Below are 11258 nucleotides of genomic sequence, written 5' to 3' on the forward strand. Positions count from 1 at the left end.
GTGTCCGCCTGAGGGTTCCGGGGGCTGTTGGCGGCTGCGGCTTTGATAAGGACCGGCTGCTGTTGGCGCCGGTTTGTCCTTCTCTGGACCGCTTCTGTGGTCTCTGAGTGGGTTTTTGCTTCTGCTCCTCTGAGCTTCGCGTCCGGCTTCTTGGCTGTGCGGGTGGCGGCTATGCCTCTTGTCCGTGTCATGCTTCTCCTCGGCTCCTGACCATCCTGTGTGGCCCTTGTGGTGGTTCTGTGGGTCCCGCCTTCTGCCGCTCCACTCCATTGTCGGTCTTGGTTGATGGTGTCCTTTCTCTTCCCCTTCCTTTTGGTCGCGGGTCGGGAGCTCAGCTTTGTTTTCTGCCCTGTCTGCGGGTGTGGCCTGCGGTCTTCTTTTTCTCGGGTCCCCCTGCTGGGTGGTTCCGGTCTTCTCTGTCCTGGGGGGCATGCTTGGGTTCCCTGTCACTGCCAAGTCGATTGGTCCCCCTGCTGGCGGGTGTCTCGTCTGGCTTCTGTTGGCCGTTCCTTGGCTTGTCTGGGGTTTTTCCCCTGCCCTGCAGGGGCTTCTTGTTTCTGTTCTGGCCCTTTGCTTACGGGGGTCTGGGCTTATCTGGACTGGACGAGATGTTTGTCCTGTTGGTGGTACTCACCTGGGTGCTTCTCTCTTGTTTGCTTCGGGTCTGGTGGCTTTGTGGCCTTCTGCGTCCACACCCGGTGCCTGGGTTTGTCCTCATGGTCCCAGGTTCACATCCTGGTGGGTTCACTCCACCTTGCATTCTTCTGTGTTTGCTTGCTTGAGTGCCATTGTGTTGGGTGGCATGTTGCTTCTGTTCTTTGGCTCCAAGCTGCCCGTTCGGGTGGTGTTGGCCCATGGTGCTTTGGCTCTATGGTGTGTTTTGTGCTTTTGGGGTACCCTGGCTTGCGCTTGACTGGGGTTTGTCTCCTGTTTTTTATTTTGTCATGTCCCATGGTGGTACTCGTTCGATCAGTGCTTTTCCTTGTCCGTGGTTGCTGGTTTTTCACAGTTCTCCTTCCCCGGGAGGGGCCCTGTGCTTCCTGTGCGGATTTGACATCCTCTTCTTCTTTGTTCCTGGTTTTGGGGCCAGGTCTGGTGGCTTTGTTGACTATTATGTCCTATGTTGCGGCCTGTGTGTTGGCCTCATGGTCACTGGTTCTGTTTCCAGCAGGTCCATTTGTCCTTTCATCCTTCTGAGGTTGATTTCATGTTTAATGTGTTCCATCGGGTTGGGTGCCATTGAGCATCTGTTATTTGGTGCCTCTGTGCTGTCGGTTTCTGGGGCCTGCTGGCTCGTTGCTTTGGCTCGTTTCCCCGGCTCTTCTGTCCTTCTCGCCTTGGGTGTTTTTTTGCCTGTGGTTTTGCCTTCCTTTCCGCTCCTGTTCATGTCAGCCCTTCGTTGTTCGGCTGGGTCCGGCCTGGTTGTTGGCTGGCTGTGTGGCACCTGGGTACTCGCTTCTGCGCTTCGCTTGCTGCTTTTGGAGCGTTCCTGGACCGATTTGCTTGGCCCCTGGGCTGGTGGTCTCGCTCATGGTGTCGCGCTCCCTTCCGGGGGTTCCTTTGTGTGACTTGGGTCAGTGTCCTGCCTGTTTCTCTCCTTGCTGGTGGGGTTTTGGTGCCCTTCTATTTTTGTTTTTGTTCGGTTGGCGTGCTGGGTTCTTTTTGGCCCCTCCATCAGTTCTTGCGGCTCCTACCAGTCTGTTTGTTTGCATCTGGTTCCGCTGCTTCGGTTCTCAGGTGGATTCCGCTCTCTCGCTATTGGTTATCTGCCCTGCAGTGTTGCTGGGTTTTGGTCGGACTGCGTCTCTTCCTGTTGTGGTTATTTGTTGGGTCACTGTGGTCGAGTTGCCCCCTGTTTCTTCGGGTCCGACGTCTGGGCTTTTGCTGTCTTCTTGCTTTTGGCCGTCCGATGGGCGGTCTTTGTGTGTTTGGACCTGCTGGCTGTGTTCTGTTCTGGGTCTGTTTGTTTTTGCTTTTGGCCCCGTGCGGTCTGGTTTCATGCCTTCTCTGTCCTCCTTCGGTGGTTGGTTCTGGTGGATGTTCTGGCGGCCCTGTGTCTGTCTGTCCTGGGCGGGTTCTTCCTGCTCATGGTTGCCTCTCTTGGGTGGTCCTTTGACTCGCCCGGTCTTTTTTTAGTGTGCCTGCTTTGTTGGCATCCTTTTCTGGTTTGTTGGTTTCTTGTGAGTTTCCATGAAGCCGCTTGGCTTTGGTATGTGCTCACTACGTTACTCATGTGGCGAGGAAGACTTACGAGGAGGTAATGCCCCGATTACTCACAGTTAATCTTTCATTACTCCAAGTATAGTCTTCCTCGCCAAATGAGTTCCCATCCCTCCCTCCCTGTCTGGCTATCGGCTTCATGATTATGCTTGGTAGTTCAGGCTGAAGGGTTGGGCCGACCCGCCTCTAATAGAGGTCAAGGGTGTAATGGGTCGGCCATATTGGGAAGAGATGGGAGGCATGGGAGGCTAACCTTTTTTTGCTTTGGAGGGTTCTGGTGTGGAGCTGAAGCTCACTACGATACTCATGTGGCAAGGAAGAATATACTTGGAGTAATGAAGATTATCGGTAAGTAATCGGGGCAATATTTTTGTCATGTACAGGACAGTGAAGTGACATTGATAGTTTCCAATGATCATTCTAGCCAACTGATCAACATCTACTAAATCTGACACTGTCAAATGAAAAGAACTCAACAGCGGACCTTCCACTCAGCACCTCACGCTAGTTTCGTTTATTCAAGATTCCTGCACACAATAGCTCCAGCACCTGCCTTTGTGCGGTGCCCACTGTGTTCCAGATCCTTGGTTGATAAAGCAAAAAGGAGGACCGCCAGGTAAGGAAGTCCAGTCAATCTTGTTGTTTCAAAACCTTTATTTGTACTTCTTCTTATTGATTATAATTCCTTATTTACACATAGTGCTCAGCCAACGCGTTTCGTTCCAAACAGTAGGAACTTCATCAGGGCTTAATCATTTACTTCAGTAAATTCAACCTCCACAGAATCGGCTCGTTCAAGGAAGAAGCAGGATACGTATCAGGGTATTCATAAACGGGCGGGAGGCTAACGAGGGACTGCTTTCTCTGATACGAGGATAAATACGAACTTGCCTTGCGGGAGACCAGCACGTAATAAACATTGCTGATTGAATCTTCTGGCCGATTACGAATTTTTAAACAGTCCGAGAGACTTTAACATATGGGATAGAGACTTCGCTATATTATTGAATCGAGACGGTATTTGATAATATCTTGTGTGCCAAAGTGGAAACTTATAAGTGGATTGTGAAGCAGTGACTTATTGGAAATACCTTGAGGAAGGAAATTTCTTAGAGCTAAAGACTTTACGAGGTACCAGAACTGCTTGCGAAGTATGAGCCCTGACGAAGCCGCAGGTTAGCCAAACCACGGCGAAACACGTTGGCAAAAGGATTGGAAGAAAGCCCCACTGTTTATTTTTGAAGGAATTTGCTTTGTGTCTCTTGAACCTTATGCATACTTAGATGTAATTTGTATTTGTGTGCTCCAAAAAAGTATTGTTCTACAGACTCTCAATATTCATAAACGGGCACGGTGATGCCTTGTGGAATCCCCAAATCACCACCATACTAAGCTCAAATAAGGATATTGATATATCTGTGGAGGTTGAACTTACTAACGGAAATGATGAAGCCCTGATGAAGTTCTTGCTGTTTGGAATGAAACGCATTGGCTGAGCACTATGTGTAAATTATGAATTATAATCGATGAGAAAAAGTACAAATAAAGGTTTTGAAAAAACAAGATTGACTGGACTTCCTTACCGGGCACACCTCCTTTTTGTTTTACATCTCACACGCGTTTCGTCACAGATGAGTTTTCATGGCTAGCATTACTGTGAGAGCATGGAATACTGTTCAAATCTTGCTGGAGGATAGTCAAATTTATATTTAATAGCAAGGTATTGTGTGAAGAGTATTTAGTATCCAATAAAGGAAACATGGAGTAAAGGTTTCGAAGTCATTTAAAGCAGTCAAGAACATCAGTATTGTAGCCTCTGTTTTGAATAGTCGTTCCAATGGACAGCCCTGGTATAAGTGAATAAAGTAGCTAATACTATTGCTACTTATACTGGGGCTTTTAATTACTTTATGTTCCTTTGATTGGATAATAAATAGCCTTCAGCGTAGGGGATAGGCAAGCCTGCCAGTGACGATTGCTGGTAAACAGCTTCCAGTTAAGAGTGAAGGAAAGGGAGAATCTTTCTTTTCCTTTGTGAGCCCATCGGTTGAGTCTCTTTATATGTTAAATCATTTGTATTTATTTGCAAAATGTAAAACATCTGAGTCCTCATATATGAAACTTTCTGACCGCAGAATAGCATTTTTTAATTCACCTAACCCAATTTCAGACTCAGTAAAATGTTACTGAATCGCGAATTGGTTTTGGGAATAAATACCAATTCAGTATTTGTAAGAGCTGTGTTAAAGGCGTCCCTTCCAGATGCCAAATCTTTATGGTATGTATTATTATTTTGAAACCAAAATACAGTCACAAAAAAGTTATATTTTACAACCTCCTCAAAGGAGGTGATAAGCCTTTCACAAATAGGAAGGGGTCCCCTTGGGACTCTTTCCCCTTTATGAATGTTCCCAAAAATCTTTTTTTTATGAGCAGGCAGTGTTCCATTAGACCACTGCCAGCTCATAAAAAACGTTGGTGCCAATTTTAAATATTTTATAAACACATTCCGTTTTTCTTTAAGGCTTGCTCCCCTGCTGACCCCAGCAGTCGAAAAAGCCTGTCATTGTAGCCAATCATAGTGAGTCTCAATTTACAACCTACATCATGCCTATTAATGAAGTAAATCGAATTAATCCTCACTACACATCAGTATTTTTAAAACCAACCTAAATTGGTCGGTTCTCAAAATGCTAAAGGATTTGTTAGAAGTTGGCGTGCAAAATGCAACCACTTCTAATAAATAAATGTTTTGTGGATTGTTATTTATCACAATTTGCGATTCCTTAAATGGAATCTTTATACTTGAGGGCCTTACATCGCAGCCCCAGTTGAGTGCTCACCAGACCAGACGTAAGTGAACATTATAGTTAAAAATATAGGAATGACATAGGCTTTTCCAAGTTGAAAGACAATATTTTGTAGACATTCTTAATAATCTTTATTTTTTCGGCCTTCGTTTTAACCCACTCCTCACACAGTAGAAAAGTAACTTGCAGATCCCTTTTATTGAGGTCATCATTCTCATAACCGTGCCTTTAAGCACCAGACATATTCCTGCGTCATCATAAATAGATCTAGCAGATACTCCTATGACATAATATTGTGTGACCATAGTGATCCAGGTAGCTAGGTCAGTATGAAAGTTAGGGGCATATTTACTAGAAAATGTTGGCGAGCGGAGCTGCAACAAATATGGCAGCGCCATGCAGCAACATTTTCAAAATGCAGGGATGTGCCGTATTTACTATAATACGGAGCATCCCTGTGTTTTCCCTAGCATTGGTGCTAAAATTAACTGCCTAGCGCCAACGCAGGCACCATAGCGCAATGGTGCTTGCATTCCAACGAATGATTGTTTCTGTGCAGGAAGGGGTCATTTTCTGCGCATAAACAATCCATAATGGCTATTTATTAAAGGAGGAGAAATAAAAGCATTTCTCCTTGTGTGCCATTCTAGCCCCTGCTCTTGCATGGCATTAGACTTTTGGTGCTACCACAGATGTGCACCTCCTTGTAAATCTCGGTCCTCCTTGTAAGGCTGGAATGCCCACAGCAATATCCATTGTATGCCCCATTGCCGCAGAGGACTGCGCCGGAAAGGGGCATATTTACAAAGTGGCATTAAGCCACGCTCAGTGGCTTAGCGCCACCATGTAAATATTGAAAATGGTGCTACGCTACCAGAGCATCAAAAAAAGCGAAGCTCCGGTAGTGACAGGGGCTTGTGAATATGCCTCTTAGTTTTGTTAATTTGATTAACAGGAAGTGAGTAGAGGGTGATGCAAGGGTCCCTCATGACTGCCTCAGAGAGGAATTTGTTAATGAATTTGCTCATTCACAACACGGGTTCTGCAATTACACTTCGGCACAGATAATATATAGCTTCAACTGTCTATCAATGGCCTATTGTGCATGCTCTCTTCAGCGGTCAAGACCTTCTCATCTATAGCCAATGCAGCTAGGCTTAAACCTAATGATGCCAAAACTGAGGCACACTTACAAAGTCATGAAAATTAGTAGATTTAAGAAATCCACGAAGTGTATCCTTATAAAGCACATACACTTTCAAAACACATGAAGGCTTAGATGGGTTCATGCTTGACATTCTGTTTTTTTTCACTTTCAAGCACAAGCAGAGGGCCACCACCTTTGATTAACCCCTTCACTGCTTGGTCTTTTCCCCCCTGTGCTAAGCATTTTTTTGGCTATTTGGGGTAGTTCGCGCTTAGGCCCCTGTAACTTTTTGACCACATAAGGTATCCATGCCAAATTTGCGTCCTTTTCTTCCAACATCATGGGGATTCAAAAGGTATCTAGGGTTTGTGGATTGCCCTGGAGGGGACCCAGAAATTAGCCAAAATCGGCTAAATGTTGGTTTTGGGGGTAACATGGAAAAAAAGTGCTGCAAATGAAAGCGCCTGTTTTTTTCCCTGCAAATGGTATCAAAAAAGGATTTGTGGGGCTGAAATCACCATTTCCCCGGATTTTGGGGAATTACAGACTTTTGTCAGAAAGCCAACATTTTACACAGTTTTGGCATTTTTCTGGGACATAGCCTATTTTTGCTATTTTTTGTGCTTTCAACCTCCTTCCAGATAATGTTACAAATAGGTATGAAAGCTATAATGGATCTTGGAAATCTATACATTTTAAAAAAGTAGATAAAATTCTGAATTCAACAAGGGGTCATTTGTGTAGATCCTTCAAGGTTTCTCCATAGAAACTAATAGTTAAATATAGGACAAATTGAAAATTAAAAACACAGCCATTTGGGTCAACATTTTCACCTGTAACTTCTTCTAATTATGGCAGATGTTTGAAAGCATTATACCATTACATTTGCTGGACCTTTCTGGTTGTGGTGATATATATAGGGCTTGTAGGTTCACCAAGAACCCGACGAACCCAGAGCCAATAACTGAGCAGTGTCTTGCAATGGGTTTTTATTATGTACCGGGTATATGGCAATTATTTTGGGAAAATGTTGTGATAAATTAATTCAATATTACCTCATCTCAGAATTTCTATACTTAATAATCATAATTTCAGTCAAAGCAAAGAGAGGAGTCCGTGGTGCTTGAGTACAAAAAAAGGTCCAGTAACTCGAGTTAAGGGGAGAGCTCCAGCACCAAGCGGGTACAGGAGTGGTCTGCAGCTTTATTCACACATCAGAGTATTTATACAGTTGTCAGTCAATAGGCAAAAGAAGAAAAGAGAAGTGACAAGAAAAAGGGAAGTGACAAGCAGTAATTTCCAACAGATGTGTCAAGGTAGGGGCGTGTCTTGTGTCTCGTAAGAGGGCATGAGATGTGTGGAAATGTGTTCTCTTTCAGTTGAAGGCCCTTCCTCATTCGGGGGTTTGTCTCTGGCTTAGAGTCAAGAACAGGAACCATCTTGTGTAAAACAGGAACTATCTTGCTGGTTCTGGGAATTGGCTGAACCACAAGAGTCAAAAAGAGGAACTATCTTGTGTAAAACAGAGACCATCTGCTCTCTGGCTTGCAGTCAAGAACAGGAACTACTTCTTAAAACAGGAACTATCTGCTGCTGGTTTCCAGAATCGGCAGAACCACAGAAATGTGTGGTCAATGAACGGGGGTGCCAGAGGCAGGGTGTCTTGCTTGTGGGTCTGAAGACAAAATGGATGTCACACACAAAATGGGTGCTTGTCTGAATAAGAAAAATGGCTGTCAGGCAGAAACAGGGAAATGATGGGGCACAATTGTCAATTTTATTTCCACATTCCCTCCTTGCCCCAGAGTGTACCTACATTATATCTCAATTTGCATGAGATCCTCTATACATTCTTGTAGCATAATTCTTTGCCTTTCTCTCTGCTGGACAAGTGGTTTAGGAATGCAGTTTGCAGCGCATAAACCGCACAGGGCAGGACCACATTGGATGCAAAGGCAGCATCCAGTTATTATCAGGAATATTATACCTGCTGCTGACAGCAGTTGCCATCCCCAGGACGATATTATCTTCCAGAACCAATCAGACCACGTCCAAGTGCCAGGTTCTTGATGTAAACTTACGGCTATCTTGTGTAATTTTGTTATGGCCATGTATACAGATGGGGAATTATCAGGAATAAATATACAGCAGCTAGAGCCTATAATTTTACAGGCTCCGCCTCTGTCAGCCAGGATGATGTCAAGGACAAGGCGATTTTGGAGACTAAACAATCGTATGGCGGACTGCTCCTGGGTTAAGCTCCCCAGGGCAGACACCGCTTGGTTTACGCACACCAATATGGAGCTAAGAGGGAAATAAAGGCCTAGGTCGCCCTCCACTCAAAAAGTCACAACAACAATAATGACCTAGGTCTGGGGCATTCAATTTCAATTGAGCTGGGGTATCACTTGTCGTAATCTGTTACAGACAACCTCCCAATCTTTCTAAATGCAGAGTAGGGTATACGCCAGTCAGTAACCCACCTTTAAAAAGCCCGTCCCCTTATCTAGACAGATGAGAAACCCACACCTACATGTGTTAGAAAAACTGTGTTAGAAAAAATGTGCGAAAGCAAGATGGCACCTCACGGGCGCACCACCAATGGGAGGGACCCCTGGTAGGTACTCACCAGGACGGCCCTGTTATCATCATTGGTGCCATCGAGCTTAAAGAAACAGTGTCCAAGTGAAAACAACTGTGTTGTCAGTGATAAGTGCAGTGGAAACAATACAAATAACACATAAAGTGATGTCATACAACATATAACATACAACATAAACCCATGCATACAGCATGAACAGATAACTTTATTCTTGTTCTTTTATGCTGGTTGCGTATATTAAAAAAGTGAATATGGCCACTACCTATAGAGCCATGTTCTACTTGCCAACATGTTTCATTGCCATGGTACTTGTCAGGCAATTTCTTCAGGGCATATACTTTTAACGCCACTGCATTGGACACCAGGGTTTCAAACACTGTCACAAGAAAGAATAAAATATAATAAAATCGAGTTTTACTCCATTGCCACAAGTATATCCTTTAGTATACCACTACGCAAGCCAAGTAAACATTGCCATATTTACCCTCTAACGGCAGATATCCTTCATACCGGCCGTGAGGTCATGAGCACAGGTATAGGTGAACTCCTTGTATGAGTCACGTAACACCTCCTTTCGTTATCCTTAACTGTAAAACAACATGACAAATCTATGAGTACTTCTCACTTACCCTATTTCTTGGTCTAACTGTCTGAACATCTAGGACCCGTTTCGGTAGCCCCTCTTACTCTACTTTACCGATATTAAGGGTGTTGTCGTCCTTATCTCGTCCCTCGAACACAGCCCCCATCGATTTCACTGCATTTACGTACTTCCGCGGTTGAGTGTTCCCCCGGGATTGGCTGAGCTGCTCTCGCGTTTCTTAGCGGCCATTTTGGATAGGGATGAATCACATTCAACACTGATGAGCCTACGGTGTATTATAGTCTTCTCGCGAGATGCTACAACTCGGTCTTGGAGTGTTCTCTTTTTACACGTTTATTATTATCGGACTATAATTAATTCAACATTGCTGGTGCCCCTACGCCTGGGATTCTGCGAGCCGAGTATGTTATATTGTATAATTTCTTAGGATCATTTGCCTGCACTATTCGTTATATTCAGATAATTTCAAAAAAAGCCATCTGTACCCTTTGTTATGCAAGGTGTATTGATGTATATTTGAAATGTATTTATTGAAATATTCTGAATATCGAGTATGCATAATTGTATATTTCCATTAAGGCTTATGATCATTCACACACAATGCTCACTATATTCAGACTACTTCGGAAACCAAACAGTTGTGTTAGATGTACTGTTGGATGTTTATATTCAATTCATAATAAGGGCTCAGGTGTCTCAACCCACCTCATAGTTGTGAAGTCCCCATCATATCTATTTGCCACTCGGGATATTTTATCTGGTGGCCTCAATGACTACCTTTCTAGAAGAATGAAGTTATCGCAAAACCTTATCGTGAAGCAACCCCCACTGACGAAAAAGAACATCAGAAGAACAGTTTCAGTGTAACTTGTTCCATTCCAGGAGCTCGTTCAATCCTCTTTGTTCACTTCTTTCTTTGTAGATCCATCTGGCTTCTTTCGTTATTAGTAGTCTTTCGATTGTTTGTGCATCTCCAGTCACCTTTTCCAGTACCACCCACGTAAAGGTATGATTGTTCCTATGGCAATGTTGTACTAGCTTTGTTGTGAGCTTTCCTGCCCTGATGGTACTTAGATGTTCTTGTATTCTGAATTTTATCTTGTTAGCCCGATATATTCCAAACCACATTGGCATTGGAGTCTGAATACCACATTTATGGTATTGCAGTTGCTAAATTGTCTCAGCTACCATATTTTTCCTGACTGTAATGTTATGATTGATGTTTTAGCCGTTAGTGAACATACGGAGCAATTTCCACAGGGATAGTGGCCGTTAGGTATTGCATTGGTTTTTGGGTCTGTAGAGGGCTTGACCCTCGTATGGACCAACTTGTCTTTTAGATTGCAGGCTCTCTTAAATGCAAAACGTGGTGGGGGCATCTTGAATTCATTATTTGATAGTAGCGACCAATGCTTTCTAATAGACTGTCGTATTTTTGTGGCAAGAGGGTCAAACGTCATTACAACAGGAATGCATTCATTTTTCTTTTTTGTGTTAGTCTCCAGTAAGGCACTTCTAGGAGTGTTGAGGGCCCGCTTTCTGGCTTGTTTAATCACCTTGGTAGGGTATTTCCTGGCTTCTAATTTCTCACTCAGGATTTTCGATTGTTCGTTATATCCTGCAGTGGAGGAACAGTTCCTACGGTAACGGAGGAACTGGCCCACCGGCAGGTTATCTCTCAAGGCCCTGGGATGGTATGACTCATATGAGAGTAAAGAATTTCTGTCGGTGGGCTTCTGATGTACACTTGTTTTAAGGCCATTTTCTGTGGCTTCGATGTCTAGATCAAGATACACAGCCGTATTTCTGTTGTATGACCAAGTAAATCGAAGACTTTGATCCTGACTATTTAGCCAGTTTAAAAATTCAGTGAGA

The sequence above is a fragment of the Lissotriton helveticus genome, chromosome 11 (assembly GCF_964261635.1).
Source record: "Lissotriton helveticus chromosome 11, aLisHel1.1, whole genome shotgun sequence".
Taxonomy (NCBI): domain Eukaryota; kingdom Metazoa; phylum Chordata; class Amphibia; order Caudata; family Salamandridae; genus Lissotriton; species Lissotriton helveticus.